At 41.3% G+C, this 17,330-nt stretch overlaps 1 protein-coding gene across 2 annotated transcripts in view; it reads left to right on the forward strand.

Moving 5' to 3' along the window:
* Positions 1-13,608: 13,608 nt before the first annotated feature.
* RDX (radixin) overlaps positions 13,609-17,330 on the forward strand; it is a 107,288-nt gene continuing 103,566 nt past the window's right edge. The window contains exon 1 of one of the 2 annotated variants that reach the window (XM_025266920.2): positions 13,609-13,753. The gene's annotated coding sequence lies outside the window, so the exon portion shown is untranslated. Of the gene's footprint in view, positions 13,754-16,679; positions 16,784-17,330 lie in introns of those variants that run through there. The other variant, XM_006072578.3, reaches the window with a different exon arrangement.

Raw genomic sequence — 17,330 nt, forward strand, 5'->3', positions numbered from 1 at the left:
TGTATCAAGCATCTTTTCCAACCACAACACTATAAGACTATATATCAATTACAAGAAAAAAGCTGTAAAAAACACAAACACATGGAGATTAAACAATACCTTTCTAAATAACCAACAGGTTACTGAGGAAATCAAAAGAGAAATAAAAAAAATTTCTAGAAACAAAAGACATTGAAAACACAACAACTCAAAACCTATTGGATGCAGCAAAAGCAGTTCTAACAGGGAAGTTTACAGTAATGCAATCCTACCTCAAGAAACAAGAAAAGTATCGAATAGACAACCTAACTATTATGAACAACTATATGGCAATAAAATGGATAACCTGGAAGAAATGGACAGGTTATTAGAAAAGTTCAATCTTCCAAGACTGAATCAGAAAGAAATAGCAATTATGAACAACCCAATACAAGCACTGAAATTGAAGCTGTGATAAAAAAAATCTCCCCCAAAACAAAACAAAACAAAAGCCCAGGACCAGATGGCTTCACAGGAGAATTCTATCAAACATTTAAAGAAGAGCTAATGCCTATCCTTCTAAAACTCTTCCAAAAAATTGCAGAGGAAGGAACACTTCCAAATTCATTCTATGAAGCCACCATCACCCTGATACCAAAACCAGACAAAGACAAGACAAAAAAAAGAAAACTACAGACTAATATCACTGATGAGCATAGATGCAAAAATCCTCAACAAAATTTTAGCAAACAGAATTCAACAACACATTAGAAAGCTCATATACCATGATCAAGTTGAGTTTATTCCAGGGAATATAGGACATAGAGAATAGACTTATGGACATGGGGAGAGGGGAGGAGAGATTGAGATATATGGAAAGAGTAACATGGAAACTTACATTACCATATGTAAAATAGATAGCCAATGGGAATTTACTGTATGTCTCAGGAAACTCAAAGAGGGACCTAGAGGGATGGGATGGGGAGGGAGATGGGAGGGAGGTTCAAAAGGGAGGGGATCAGTGGCACCCCACTCCAGTCCTCTCGCCTGGAAAATTCCATGGACGGAGGAGCCTGGTGGGCTGCAGTCCATGGGGTCGCTAGGAGTCGGACACGACTGAGCGACTTCACTTTCACTTTCATGCATTGGAGAAGGAAATGGCAACCCACTCCAGTGTTCTTGCCTGGAGAATCCCAGGAACGGGGGAGCCTGGTGGGCTGCCATCTATGGGGTCACACAGAGTCGGACACGACTGAAGCGACTTAGCAGCAGCAGCAGCAGCAGCATGGCTGATTCATGTTGAGGTTTGACAGAAAACAACATTCTGTAAAGCAATTATCCTTCAATTTAAAAATGAATAAATTAAAAAAAAAAAACAATCTACCTAACTACACAAATAATCCTATTAAAAATAACTTTTAAAAAATAGCTTTCTATGAAGGATTTTTTGAGAGAGATAGAACACTGTTCTGGGATTTTAGTTGGGAGACTTACCAGCATCCTAGATTAAGAAAGTGGTAGGTAGCAGAGTTAGAGAGGAAGAGTGGGCTAGAAGACTCTTTTAAGAGATGTTAGTAAGACTTGATGACTGAGAGAATGTAGGGGTTGAATGAATTCAGGATGATGGGTTCAGCTCTGGGCATGTTGAATTTGAGATATTCATGAGTACCAAGTACAGATGCTAAGTAGAAAATAAATATATCAGCCTGGAGCTCAGGGAAGATAGCTTACCTAGAGTACTTTTCAAATTATCTAGAGTACTAGATACTTTTCAAATTATCTACTTTTCAAATTATTAATTTTATAATTACCTGCTGTAACATTGCTCCTTCCAGTAGACTGAGTTTCTTAGGGGAAAAGTAGTCTTATTAATCTTGGATTCCCAACACCTAGAACAGAGCTTGCAGCATAGCCAATGCTCAAGACATGTTTGTTCAGTGGTTGAGCGACAGATTAAATGAATGAAAGCATGAATTTCAATTGGTCAAAAAAGGTACATGTTTTTTCATCTCAAGTTGAATCTCCAATATACATTACAGTGGAAACATGATTACAAACCTCAGTTGGTTGTACAGTACTGTGGGTCCAGGTACCTAATGTTTTAATAAACTTCTGAAGACCAGCTTCAGAATTGCAACCCCTTCCAAACCATTTCCATGGGGATGGGGAGGGGGGCGTCTTTCAAATTTCAAATTAGTTTACAGCATAACTTTGAACCAAAAGGTCCTTCACTAGTTGGGAATGTCATTCTTTCATGTTTCCCCTGAAGAACTTACATAAGGCCCTGTACCTGCACTCTGGAAGCCATCATATTTTCTCTCCACCTGAGGCTCAGCCAGAGCACTGAGTGGTCATTAACTCAATGCTTCAGCGCCACGCTGGGCACCCTCTTTTGGAATCAGGTCACTACCATGCCTATAGAAGAAAGTCTTGAGGGAGGGAACAGAGGCACAACCCCGTGACTTGACAGAACTCCAGAGACTAATAACGGGACTAGATCAAGGACTCCAGGGGATTTGCAGAGGGCCTAGAGTTTGTCCCCTTTCTTCACACGCAGCTATCAGTAGCAGTTAGATATTTATCAGCAATACCAATTCTGATTCAGACAGCCCCTCCAATTTTCCTGTAACCATTACCTTATATTGTATATCAGCTGCTTGTGTAAACAAGTATCCTTACATTCATTTACTAACTTAAATCTCATATTGTGTAAAGTAATTTATAGGACAAGTTGTTTTTTAGTTAAAGTAATGATTGTTGTATCACTCTGTGTTCTCAGGATACAGAACCCATAGGATATACAGAGGTATGTATGAGAGATTTTTTCAAATGGAAATTGGCTCAAATGTAATAACAATCATAAAGAAGACCCATGGTCTGCCACCTGCAAGCTGGAGAGCCAGGAAAGCTAGTGTTGTAACTCAACCTGAAGGCCTGGAGACCAGGGGCCTGCTGGTGAAAGGTCCAGGGTCTAAAGGCCTGAGAACCAGGAGCTCTGATGTCCAAGGGCAGGAGAAGATGCATCTCCCAGTCAGAAAGAGAGTGAGAGAGAGAGAGAGAAAATTCACCTTCTTTCACTTTTTTGTTCTCTTTGGACCCCCAATGGATTGGATGATTCACCAACTTTGATGAGAGTGGATCCCTTCACTCAGTCTATTCAATCAAATGCCAACCTCTTCCAGAAACACCCTCACAGACACACCGAAAAATAATTTTTTACCAGCTACCTAGGCTTCAAGTTAACACATAAAATTAACCATCACAGTTATATTTCAGGAAACAAGTGACAAAGTCACAAAGTAAACAAGTCTACATGACAGCTTTGTCATAACACAATAACTATGCCTAGATATTGTATACCACTAGTGTTGCCAAAAACAATATTTGAGGAATGTTGATGATTTTCTTTCCACTTAATAAATGCATTGTATTGTGCTCAGAGTTGAGTACATCAAATTGAGAGCAGCAGATGGGTGATAAATAACATTAAACTCAGAGTCAGGAAACCTAGATTTTAGTCCTACAATAACTTCGTGGGTAATTTTACTCATTCTTTCAACAAATATTTCTTGGCCACCTTATGATGTTGTGGATACTGTGCTAAGTGCTAGGGCACAAGAGTAAAAAGAAATTGGCATTGTATCTACATTTATAGACTTGTAGTCTAAAGGAGGGGCTTCCCTGGTAGCTCAGCTGGTAAAGAATCCGCCTGCAATGTGGGAGACCTGGGTTAGATCCCTGGGTTGGGAAGATTCCCTAGAGAAGGGATAGGCTACCCACTCCAGTATTCATGGCCTTCCCTGGTAGATCATATGGTAAAGACTCTGCCTGCAATGCAGGAGACCTGGGTTCAATACCTGGGTTGGGAAGATCTCCTGGAGTAGGTCATGGCAACCCACCCCAGTATTCTTGCCTGGAGAATACCCCTAGACAGAGGAGCTTGGTGGGCTATGGTCCATGGGGTCGCAAAGAGTTAGACACGACTGAGTGACTAAGCACAGCACAGCATAGCACAGTCTAAAGAAGAGGACAGACATCAATTTTGAAAAAATCTATCTGTTAACAATGCTCCTGCTACTAAATACTACATGGAGATTTTACCAGGGGGGTAGGGTGGTCAGTACAGGCTTGATTGTGACTGAGATCTAAAGATGGGTAGGTGTCAACTAGATGAATGGGCAGAAGGAACTGCACAGGCAAATTGCCAGTACCCTGAGAGGGACATCAGGCATGTGTGCTGTGCTAAGTTGCTCAGTTGTGTCTAACTCTTTGCAACCCCGTGGACTCTAGGCCACCAGACTCCTTTGTTCATAGGATTCTCCAGGCTAGAATACTGGAGTGGGTTGCCATTTCCTTCTCCAATTGATCACTTACAAAGGCATTCTTATCTCTCTTTGCTATTCTTTGGAACTCTGCATTCAAATGGATATATCTTTCCTTTTTTCCTTTGCCTTTCACTTCTCTTCTTTTTTCAGCTTTATGTAAGGCCTCCTCAGACAAGCATTTTGCCTTTTTTGCATTTCTTTTTCTTGGGGATGGTCTTGATCACTGCCTCCTATACAATGTCACGAACCTCCATCCATAGTTCTTCAGTCACTCTATCAGATCTAATACCTTGAATCTATTTGTCACTTCCATTGTATAATCGTAAGGGATTTGATTTAGGTCATATCTAAATGGCCTAGTGGTTTTCCCTACTTTCTTCAATTTAAGTCTGAATTTTGCAATAAGGAGTTCATGATCTGAGCCACAGTCAGCTCTCAGTCTTGTTTCTGCTGACTGTATAGAGCTTCTCCATCTTTGGCTGCAAAGAATATAATCAGTCTGATTTCAGTATTGGCCATCTGTTGATGTTCCTGTGTAGAGTCGTCTCTTGTGTCTTTGGAAGAGGGTATTAGCTATGACCAGTGCATTCTCTTGGCAAAACTCTGTTAGCCTTTGCCCTGCTTCATTTTATACTCCAAGGTCAAACTTGCCTATTACTCTAGATATCTCTTGACTTCCTACTTTTCATCCTGGTCCCCTATGATGAAAAGGACATTTGCTTTTGGTGTTAGTTATAGAAGGTCTTGTAGGTCCTCATAGAACTGTTCAACATCAGCTTCTTCAGCATTGGTGGTTGGGCATAGACTTGGATTACTGTTATTTTTAATGGTTTGCCTTGGAAACAAACTGGGGTCATTCTGTCATTTGTGAGATTGAGCCCAAGTACTGCATTTTGGACTCTTTTGTTGACTATGTGGGCTACTCCATTGCTTCTAAGGGATTCTTGCCCACAGTAGTAGATATAATGATCATCTGAATTAAATTCACCCATTCCAGTCCATTTTAGTTCATTGATTCCTAAATTATCACTGTTCACTCTTGCCATCTCCTGTTTGACCACTTCAGTTTACCTTGATTCATGGACCTAATATTCAAGGTTCCTATGCAATGTTGTTCTTTACAGCATCTGAATTCAGTTTCTCCACCAGACACATCCACAACTGAGCATTGCATCCGCTTTGGCTTAGCCTCTTCATTCCTTCTGGAGCTATTTATCTGCTCTTCTCCAGTAGCATATGGACACCTATGAACCTGTGGAGTTCATGTTTCAGTGGCATATCTTTTTGCCTTTTCATACCATGGTGGCTCAGATGTTAAAGATTCTGCCTGCAATGCAGGAGATCTGGGTTTGATCCCTGGGTTGGGATGATTCCCTGGAGGAAGGCATAGCAACCCACTCCAGTATTCTTGCCTGGAGAATCCCCGTGGACAGAGGAGCCTGGTCAGCTACAGTCCACGGGTTTGTAAAGAGTCGGATATGACTGAGCGACTAAGCATGCACTGTTCATGGGGTTCTCAAGGCAAGAATGCTGAAGTACATCATGGGAAATGCCAGGCAGGATGAAGCACAAGCTGGAATTAAGATTGCCAGGAGAGATATCAACAACGTCAGATATGCAGATGATACCATTTTAATGGCATAAAGTGAAAAGGAACTAAAGAACGTCTTGATGAAGGTGAAAGAGAAGAGTGAAACTGGACATTCAAAAAATGAAGATCATAAAAAAAATTTTTTTTTAAATGAAGATCATGGCATTTGGTCCCTCTCTTCATGGCAAATAGATGTGGAAACAATGGAAGCAGTGACAGACTTTATTTTCTTGGGCTCCAAAATCACTGCAGATGGTAACTGCAGCCATGAAATTAAAAGAGGTTTACTCCTTGGAAGAGAAGCTATGATAAACCTAGACAGCATATTAAAAAGCAGAGACATCACTCTGCCGACAAAAGTTTATACAGTCAAAGTTGTGGTTTTTCACCCCAGTAGTCATGTATGGATGTGAGAGTTGGACGATAAAGAAGGCTGAGCTTCAAAGAATTGATGCTTTCAAACTGTGGTGCTGGAGAAGACTCTTGAGAGGCACTTTGACAGCAAGGAGATTAAACCAATCAGTCCTAAAGGATACCAACCCTGAATATTCATTGGAAGGACTGATGTTGCAGCTGAAACTCGAATACTTTGGCTACCTGATGTGAAGAACTGAGTCATTAGAAAATACCCTGATGCTGGGAAAGACTGAAGTCAGGAAGAGAAGCGGATGACAGAAGACGAGATGGTTGGATGGTATCACTGACTCAATGGACTAGAATTTGAGCAAACTCAGGGAGATAGTGAAGGACAGGGAAGCGTGTTGTTCTGTAGTTCATGGGGTCTCAGAGAATCAGACATGACTTAGTGAAGCAAAGAAAGTCTGACCACATACGAAGTGTAATAGACCACAAACTAGTGGATATTTGAGTCAAAAATTATGAAATATCACATTAAGTGACCCTTTAAGTAAATGCTTTATGTTGTAAAATAGTTAATTCTAGAAATTACACTTTGTCATGTATATATGCATGCATGCTCAGCGGTGTCTTCTTGCAACCCTATAGACTATAACCCATGGGAATTTTCAGGCAAGAATACTGGAGTGGTTTGTTATTTCCTCCCCCAGGGGATTTTCCCAACTCAAGGATAGAACTCGAGTCTCCTGCATCTCCTGCATAGGCAGGCAGATTCTTTACCACTGTGTCACCTGGGAGTCAAATATTTTATATGTGAATCAGAGTCAAAGCTGAAGAATTTTAGAACTTGAAACCTTACAGATGGTCCGTCTAATCCAGCTCCCATGTTTAGTAGATGAGAAAGCTGCGTCTATTTTAAAAAAGAAAAAAGATGTTCTTAGAGTCTCACACAATTAGTGGCAGGAAGCCACTGTTGATGGGATGGATGCCCATCTCACCGTAATACCGGGGAGGAAATTACTGCTCTTTGAGCTCCTCTTCTAGTTCTGAAAAACTACAATGTCTTAAAACAATCTCTGGGACATGCCCCAAAGGTGTATGTAATGTTCTCCCTCTTTTAACATTGTTTGCAGGTAAATTACAGTCTAGTCCATTTGATCTTTCAGGGTTACCTAGCAACTTGTTGGTAAGAACTGGGAATAAAGCCAAGGCTATAGATTTCCTCACTCGGACCCTTTCCACTTCATTTATTACATACCTCTGAAATGTTATTGTTGTTTATCATGAATTAAATTGGCTTTACTATCTAACCAGAGAGGATTAAGCAATAACTTTTACCTTGTCATTGTTGAAGACTAACTGCTCATATCTCTGAGGATATTATGAAGTGTGTACTTATGTAATTTAATCTTAGATAGAGAGAGAATAAAGATATGAAAATACCTGCGGTTTCTTGACTCTTAGTTTAGGCACACTGGAACTCAAACCTCTATTGACTGTACTGAAATTTTATAGCTTATATCAGCAGTTAAATTTGTGTGGCTTACTAGACATACAAAGAGATGATAAGATAGTTTTACTTATCTTTCCTGTTTTTACTGAGGTCTATTATATTGGTGAACACATTTTGAATATGTACTTGAATGTGTAAGATAGTGTGACTAGCATGAAATATCACAGTTACAACAGAAGACTCTCATTCGTTTTTTTTCCCTACGTATAGGTTTTAAAAATAGTGACTTTGCTGAAGCTTTTTAAAATTGCGAATAAAAATTTTTGATGGAAAAAATGTTTTAGTTTGTTATGTTGCTTCAGATAAACTTAATTCTAATATTGTTGTATTAAGTTCAGTTCAGTTGCTCAGTAGTGTCCGACTCTTTGAGACCCCATGGACTGCACCAATCCAGGCCTCCCTGTCCATCACCAAGTCCCAGAGCTTGCTCAAACTCATGTACATTGAGTCTGTGACGCCATCTAACCATCTCATCCTCTGTTGTCCCCTTCTCCTCCTGCCGTCAATCTTTCCCAGCATCAGGGTCTTTTTTAATGGTCAGGTCTTTGTATCAGGTGGCCAAAGTACTGGAGCTTCAGCTTCAGTATCAGTTCTTCCAATGAATATTTAGGACTGATTTCCTTTAGAATTGACTGGTTTGATCTCCTTGCTGTCCAAGGGACTCTCAAGAGTCTTCTCCAACACCTCAGTTCAAAGCATCAATTATTCAGCACTCAGCTTTCTTTACAGTCCCACTCTCACATCCATATGTGACTACTGGAAAAACAAAAATTTTGACTATATGGACCTTTGTTGGCAAAGTAATGTCTCTGTTTTTTAACTACTGTCTACTTTTGTCATAACTTTCCTTCCAAGGAGCAAGGGTCTTTTAATTTCATTGCTGTAGTCACCATCCACAGTGATTTTGAAGCCCAGAAAAATAAAGTCTGTTATAGTTTCCATTGTTTCCTCATCTATTTGCCATGAAGTGATGGGACCAGATGCCATGATCTTAGTCTATTGAATGTTCAGTTTGAAACCAGCTGTTTCACTCTCCTCTTTCACTATCATCAAGAGGCTCCTTAGTTCCACTTCACATTTAGCCATAAGGGTGGTGTCATCTGGATATCTGAGGTTATTGACATTTCTCTCCAGCAACCTGGCCCAGCATTTCGCATGATGTACTCTGCACAGAAGTTAAATAAGCATGGTGACAATAGACAGCCTTGACGTACTCCTTTCCCAATTTGGAACCGGTCTGTTGTTCCACTGTTCCATGTCTGGTTCTAACTGTTGCTTCTTGACCTGCATACAGATTTCTCAGGAGGCAGGTAAGTGGTCTGGTATTCCCAACTCTCTAAGAATTTTCCAGTTTGTTGTGATCCACAGAATCAAAGACTTCAGTGTAGTCAAGGAAGCAGAAGTAGATGATTTTCTGGAATTCTCTCCCTTTTTCTATGATCTAACAGATATTGGCACTTTGATATCTGGTTCACTTTGTTTTCTAAATCCAACTTGAACATCTGGAAGTTCTCGGTTCACATACTGCTGAAGAAGCCTCACTTGGAGAATTTTGAGCATTACTTTGCTAGTGTGTGAGATAAATGTAATTGTGCAGTAGTTTGAACATTCCTTGGCCTTGCCTTTCTTTGGGATTGGGATGAAAACTGACCTTTTCCAATCCTGTGGCTACTCCTGAGTTTTCCAAATTTGCTGGCATACTGAGTGCAGCACTTTCACAGCATCATCTTTTAGGATTTGAAATAGCTCAGCTTCACTAGCTTTGTTCGTACTGATGCTTCTTAAGGTCCACTTGACTTTGCACTCCAGGATGTCTGGCTCTAGGTGAGTGATCACACCATCATGGTTATCTGGGTCATGAAGATCTTTTTTTGTATAGTTCTTCTGTGTATTTTTGCCACCTCTTCTTAATAGCTTCTGCTTCTGTTAGGTCCATACCATTTCTGTCTTTTATTGTGCCCATCTTTGCATGAAATGTTCCCTTGGTATGTCTAATTTTATTGAAACACTCTCTAGTCTTTCCCGTTCTATTCTTTTCCTCTATTTCTTTGCACTGATCATTTAGGAAGGCTTTCTATCTCTCCTTGCTAGTCTTTGGAAGTCTGCACTCAGATGGATATATCTTTTATTTTCTCCTTTGCCTTTTGCTTCTCTTCTTTTCTCAGCTATTTGTAAGGCCTCCTCAGACAACCACTTTGCCTTTTTGTATTTCTTTTTCTTCAGGGTGGTTTTGGAAAAGCCTCCTGAACAACATTACGAACCTCCATCCATAGTTCTTCAGGCATTGAATCAGATCTAATCCCTTCAGTCATTTGTCACTTCCACTGTATAATCATAAGGGGTTTGATTTAGGTCATACTTGAATGGCCTAGTGGTTTTCCCTACTTTCTCCCATTTAAGTCTGAATTTTGCAATAAGGACTTCATGATCTGAACCACAGTTAGCTCCTGGGCTTGTTTTTGCTGACTGTATAGAGCTTCTATATCTTCAGCTGCAAAGAATATAATCAATCTGATTTCAATATTGTCCATCTGGTGATATCCATGTGTAGAGTTGTCTTTTGTGTTGTAGAAGAGGGTGTTTGCTATGACGAGTGAGTTCTCTTGGCAAACCTCTGTTAGCATTTGCCCTGCTTCATTTTGTACTCCAAGGTGAAACTTGCCTGTTACTCCAGATATCTCTTGATTTCCTACTTTTGCATTCCAGTCCCCTTTGATGAAAAGTATATCTTTTCTTGTGTTAGTTTTAGAAGGTCTTGTAGGTCTTCATAGAACAGTTCAACTTCAGCTTTTTCAACATTAGTGCTGCTGCTGCTGCTGCTAAGTCGCTTCAGTCGTGTCCGACTCTGTGCGACCCCAGAGATGGCAGCCCACCAGGCTCCCCTGTCCCTGGGATTCTCCAGGCAAGAACACTGGAGTGGATTGCCATTTCCTTCTCCAACGCAGGAAAGTGAAAAGTCAAAGTGAAGTCGTTCAGTTGTGTTCAACTCTTAGTGACCCCCTGGACTGCAGCCTACCAGGCTCCTCCACCCATGGGATTTTCCAGGCTTATTGTCATATTGCATGGTTTGCCTTGGAAACGAGCAGGGATTATTCTGCTGTTTTTGAGACTGAGCCCAAGTACTGCATTTTGGACTCTTTTGTTGACTATGAGGGCTACTCCATTAGCTTTTCCTTTCTTTTTTATATATATATACTATGTGCAATACATAAAAGGTTTTTTTTACAACTATTGATAATATCAGGGTTTTTTATTTTTAAAGTAGTTTTTCACAAGTGTGAGTTTTCTTTTTAACATTTAAAATCTGCAATATTGGAATTAAACTGAGAAAGAAAATTTTCAATGAAGCCTTAAAAAAATTTTTTTTTTTTTACTGCAAAAGTAGTACAGAATACAATGAAGACTAGAATAAGGGGCAGAGGGAACAGATGCCTGTAGAAACACTATCTTGAGACAACTCTGTGTTTCAATTTTTCTTTTTGTCTAACACCTCATAGGTATCTTTTTTTTTTAAAGCAAAACATAGATGTGATCATACTGCATGATTAGTTTCACAACTTGTAGCGTTTTTTTTTAACCACTTAATGCTATATATTTTAAGCTGTTACCTAAAATGCTACCAAGTATTTATAGCTATCTTTAAGACATTTAATTTCCACAATTGTTATTTTTGCGTCTTATAAATTGTGACATACAGTTTATGAATAAAACTTTTGCTCTATTACAGATTATTTCATTCAGCAAGAATCCCAGTTATGAGATTATGGGTTACAAGGGTATGAACATTTTTATAGGTTGAATCACAGTGCCAAATTTTTCTAAACAGGTTGTTTCTGTTTACACTCCACTCACAATGTCTCTCAGCACCTTTTTAATCTCACCAGCATTGAATATTATCCTTCATTTAAATAGTTACTAATATGATAGCTGACTAAAGTGTTACAATTTCTCCTCTGTTTGCTGTTGAAGAGTATAGGATAAAATCAAGGCTTTAGAATCAAATGATACTGCGTTTGGTCAGATTCCACAACTTCCTAGCTGTGTTACAGTAAGCAAATTACTTAACTCCTTTGAGGCTCTATTTATGGGTTTTTAAAGACGTCAATAATATTTACTTCAAACTCAGGGTTGTTATAATTATTTTAAAAAGACAGTCTTATAAAGCATTTCATACCAGTGCCTGTCATGTGACAAATGATAATGAATGCTTCATTTTCTGTTGCAAAAGTATGTTTGATTAGTGTACTATCTAGGACTTTACACAATAGTTTGACTATCTTTATGCATGCAGCTTGTTGTAGAAGTCTGAAAAATCACGCGGATAATTGTTCCACCCCAGGGAGGTCAGGGAGTAATCCTATAGTTAAAGAAAAGCACACACCTGGTTCCCATCTTCGAGGACTGCACTCTATAAAGGCCTTAGAATTAACTCTTGGGACTTTTAATTGTTCCAAGTGGTCTCAAAGGACAATGGTGGAAACATGCTGAGGAGTGTTTAATTTAATAAAAGTGATCAGAGGAGAGTTTCAGGAAAAAGCTATAGTCTCAGGGAAGACAAACAGTAAAGCAAGAAGGATACAGATTTTTTGTTCTAGAAAAGTTGAGTACACTGGTGAGGTTGTATTTGAATGGGCTTCAGTGGTGGCTCAGACCCTTAAGAATCTGCCTGCAATGCAGGAGACCTTGGTTCCAACCTGGGATCAGGAATATCCCCTGGAGAAGGGAATTGTTACCCTCCAGTATTCTTGTCTGGAGAATTCCATGGACAGAGGAGCCCGGCGGGCTACAGTCCATAGGGTCACCAAGAGTTGGACATGACTGAGCAACTTTTTCATTTTCAAACTTTGTTAATAAAAAGTAAACTATATAAAGCAGGGCAGACTAGGCTAATTTGATTTTGTGCACTTGTTATTTCCATACGCAGAGCAAGTTTTGCTCTTTGAATCCCAGAAAATACAAGAGGAATGGGAGTAGATGACAGAACATCGACCATAAGTCTGTCTAGTCTCGACCACTACCAAAACGAGTGGGCTAGTCAGACCATGATCAAATGCCTAACTTTCACAAAGTCAAAGATAATTAGGTTTGGCTGCTCTTTGCGGTCCCACTTCTATCATTTTTCTTTTACTGACTTCTTCCTTGCCTGGATAAAAATTTGCACTCTCGATTGGGGTTTTGGTGGGGCCTAAAAATTGTCCCTGAAAAAGCAAGTTTTCTGGTTGGGTAAACACTGCCAAAATAAAGTTCTTCATTGTATATATAAATCCCTCTAAGGCAGGCCTTTTTCTCTATCCCGGTCCAGGATTTTCAAGCTTTCAACAGCCAAGTAACGCACTCCACTCGGTCCTTGATTCCCTGGGAAAGAATGCCTCCTTGGGGGCGATGGAAACGCCCTCTGAATTTTCTGACACCAGCGGGAGTTTCAAGTTTCCACCGGTCGCGGGGAGGCGGCAGGCCCACTCCCAGCTCTGGGTTTGGGCGGTTCCTCTTCCCTGGGCATCGGGCTTCACTCTAGCCCAGTCCGCCTCACGGAAGGAGTCGCCCACCCCCGCGCTCAGCCCCGTTCCCTAGGGACTCCGGAGCCGCGGCCGGATCCTTGCGCGTCCCCGCCCCGGACGGAGACCCTCCCTTCCCCCGGGCGACGCCCCGGCCGGCGAGTGGCGGCGAGCCCGAGGGGCTGGGCGGGGCTGGGCCGGGGCGGGGCGCGGGCGGCCGGGTGGCGGCCGCCGCAGCGGCGTTGGCGCCCGGGCCGCGGCGCGAGGCCGGCCGGCCGGCAGGGGGAGGCGGGGGGCGCGGGGCAGCCCCGCCTCTCCCCCGAGGAGCCGCCAGGCAGCCATATTGCGGAGCTGTCTGCGGTGGCGGCGGTACCTCTGCTCTCCGGCGTCCCGGCGCTTGCTCCACTGCCGCCTCTCTCTCTCTCTCTCTCCCTCTGCCGCAGCCGCGACGCCCGCCACCGCCGCGCAGCGCCCCGGCCACTCTCGCGGCGGGAAGGAGCCGCCCGCTCCTGAGGTAAGCCGCCGGCCCGCTCCCTTCCCCCACTGCCGCTCCCGGGCTCCGCCGGAGCCGCTGAGGTGGCGGCGAGAAGTCGCGGCGCCCGGTGCTGCCCGGTGGCCTCGCCGCCGGGGCCGCGGCGCCGCTTGTCCTAACGGTCCGGCAGGCCAGGCCGCTCCCGGGGTCGCGGACGCCGCGAGGCTTGGCCGGCGTCTCTACCGCGGCCTGAACACGCCGCCGCGAGCTGCTCCCCGCCGGGCGCGGGTCCGCCCTCAGCGTCGGCCCCGGGCTCGGTCGGGCTCCCGCCGCTCGGGCGTCGCCCCGGGCTCGGCCTGGCTCGTCCCTTCTAGGCAGTCTTGAGAATTCAGATTTAAGCGTAGGAAAGATGACTTTTTTTTTTTTTGCTGTGGTAGGAAAGGAATTTATTACCAGTTCTCCCCGGTCTCCGATTTGAAAGTAAAGGTGTTCAATTACTAGAGAGCGTGAGTTCCGCCGTGGCGGCAAAGGGAGGTTGCGTGACGGGGCTCGGGGCGCGAGCGGCCCCCCGAACCCGCGCGGCGGCCCTGGCGGCTCCGGCCCTGGCCCTACCTGCTGCTGCTGCTGCTGAAGTTGCGGGCGCCCCCCGAGCCCCGTAACTTTCTCCGATTTTGGATCTTAGACCCCAATAGACAAGTTGAGTACATTACAGTCCCCTCTTCCTTTTAAGGGTTGTAAACGTAATTCTCAGGCTAACTTTGAAAGGGGCGGGGGGTGGGGGGAAAGCACTATATTATTCTAGTTTAAATAGAGCGTATCACATCCTATACAGATGTAGCATGGTTCTTTATTCACACCATGTATTGAGCGGTTTTTTCTTTTTTTTAAGTACCATTAAGGAGTGGTTATTAACGAGGCTGGAAATGTGTTGAAAGTCAACTACATCAACGATATGTTTTAAAAATCTATCTACTTGAGATTTTTGTCGAAATGTTAATGAGTTCTCTGGCAATAGACAAGCATGATGTAAATACCTAAGATAGTAAGCATTTGTTTCATCAACGAGCGCTCGAAAATAGGCATTGCAATCTATTGTTTACTGAGCATACATTTTTTTTAGAGCACTAAATACTCTTTTATATTTCGGATGGAGCTCTGAATGAACAATTGCCCTGTTCATTTGCTGGATAAATAATGGCTTAATCCGTTTGCCATAACAGCATTATTAGAGTTAAGAAGAGAGACTGATATTCAGGGTTGCATTTAAATTTTTTTTCAGTATTACATTATTTTCACGTGTGCTTTATCTTCCAAAGACTAATAATTACCTCAAATGTGGTAAAAACGTAAAACATTTCTTTTGAAGTTAGTGGATTATAATTCATCTGTAAAATGAATTGCACTTTGTTTCTTTTGCTTAATTACTTTTGTAAAATGCATAATGGTATTTAATAAACAATGCTTTTTTAGTGAGGGATGAATAGATATGCATTGAAATTCTTTACAGTATATTTAAATGAAACAAAATTTGTGGCATTTAGGAATGTTGAATTCTTGCCCTTGTGGATTATACATCGTTTTGTTCACTCCTGTGTTCCCAAGCATGGCAGAGCGTAGGAGAGGCTCAGAACTGAAATTAATTTCAGCATGGGGAAAATATGTTTAGTCTGTCCTTTGTTTTGGACATTTGCATTAACTGGAAATTAAGTTGATACCTTTTTTCTGTGGTGGTGAGAAATGACAGACTGCTGTTCTTTCTCTCTTTTGCTAACACTCAGTAGTCTCAGAGAACAAGGGTTATTTCTTGGTTTTTTGCTTCTCTATTCCCAGGAGCAGAATTGGATTTTATTATTCATTTTTATCTTTGGCAGGCGGTTGAAATGAAAGTCTGTATGCATTTTATCTTAATTTCAGATCTGAATCTTCTAATATCTACTAATGTAATTTTCTAGTACAGTGGAGTCTGAAATCTTCAGTTAAGATGGGAGTCAAGTTTTTTCATTTATTTTTAACTTAATTCAACTTAACATACATCATTTCAAAATGACAAATTTTAATCAATATTTCCCAAAGACCAAAGCCTAAAACAATGTGTCCTATTAAGACTGTGAGGATAGTCATGTTGGGGAACATACTTGATAGGGAGTAGTTAATACAATACTATAGTATTGGTGTCAGTCTGGGAAGTCAAGAAAGTCACCCTTTCTTGGATGGCTTGGACATCCTGTGGACCAGTTGCTCTTCTCAGGACCCTGCTAACTACCCTTGGCTTAGTGGAGTCAGTGGAACCGGATTGGACTGCTGTAGATTCCACTCTTACAAGGTGATTTTAAACCTCATGGTGTCAGAAGCCCTTCAGGGAACTTCCCTAACTTCTGCAGCAACTATGTGCTCTGTTGAGGGGTTGGTGGCTCGTCTGACCCCAGAGATTTCCTCAGTTTCTAGCCTCTTTCAGAGGAATCCTGCTTTACTCTTTATATTAGTTCTTGGTATATTTTTCAGTATTCATTTACATTGCACATATTTTAAACCACTTTAAATGACTATAAAATTAATAAATTTTATGACAAAGTTAAAAAACCCAGAAAGATGTTAAGAGAAAAGTAAAAGTTCTCCCCAACTTCCCAGAACACCCCCCAGTCTTGTTTTTCATAGGTAATTGCTATTAGCCATTCCTCGTATGTAGAAAATGCCAATATTTATGGAAGGTAAATATATACCATATATATATATATATCCCTTATTTGCAATTTTAAAGTCTTTAAAAGTAAGGTTATTTTGTAACAAACAGTGAAAGGATGTTTGTTTATTACTGTGTTTAGTATTCAGTACTTAAAATTTCTTGGATTTTTCATCATTTAAAGTCAAAATGGAATTTCCTATAAGAAGTGTTTATATACCTGTGTAAATTTTTTTCATGATTGAAGGTGAATTCACTTTTTGTTTTCTTCCTAGGGTATGGTATATAACTGACACTGGAAAATATCCTTTAAAAAAGGGTTTATGATTTTGGATAGTGAAATGTCCCTATGATAGATGGAGATTTTTGCCTGGAAACTCTTTGGAAAGCAAGTATGGTTCATATGATTCATTTCTTTATTTTTTTGTTCTTTTTAATAGTGAATCCAGTTTTGCATTTCTTAGAGGGTTTTTTCAGGTTAGCATTTGTATAGGTTTTTTTTTTTAATATTACTCATTTTTGATGCATTGGGCCTTAGTTGCAGCACATGTGTCTTTGTGCCGCATTAGGGATCTCTCCTTGCTGAGCATGGGCTTCTTTCTAGTTGAAGTGCATGGGCTCCAGAGCCAGTGGGCTCTGTAGCTGTGACCTGCGGGCCTAGTCGCCCTGTGGCATGTGGGATCCTAGTTCCTTCTTCTTTGGAAGGTGGACTCTTAACTGCTGGACTACCAGGAAGTCCCTGTATAGGTGCATTTTTTTGAATAACCAATATGTATAGAAGTTCTTGCAAATTCATAGAATTTTAATTTTTTTTCAGCAGAATTCTAAAATACATTTTATAGAGGCTAGTTATATATGTCAATAAGGTCATTGGACTTTACTTTTACATCAGATGCTCTAATATGAATAGGATGCTCTAGAAACATTGGTTGCTTTTCT

The sequence above is a fragment of the Bubalus bubalis genome, chromosome 16, assembly GCF_019923935.1.
Source record: "Bubalus bubalis isolate 160015118507 breed Murrah chromosome 16, NDDB_SH_1, whole genome shotgun sequence".
NCBI classification, from domain to species: Eukaryota; Metazoa; Chordata; class Mammalia; order Artiodactyla; family Bovidae; genus Bubalus; species Bubalus bubalis.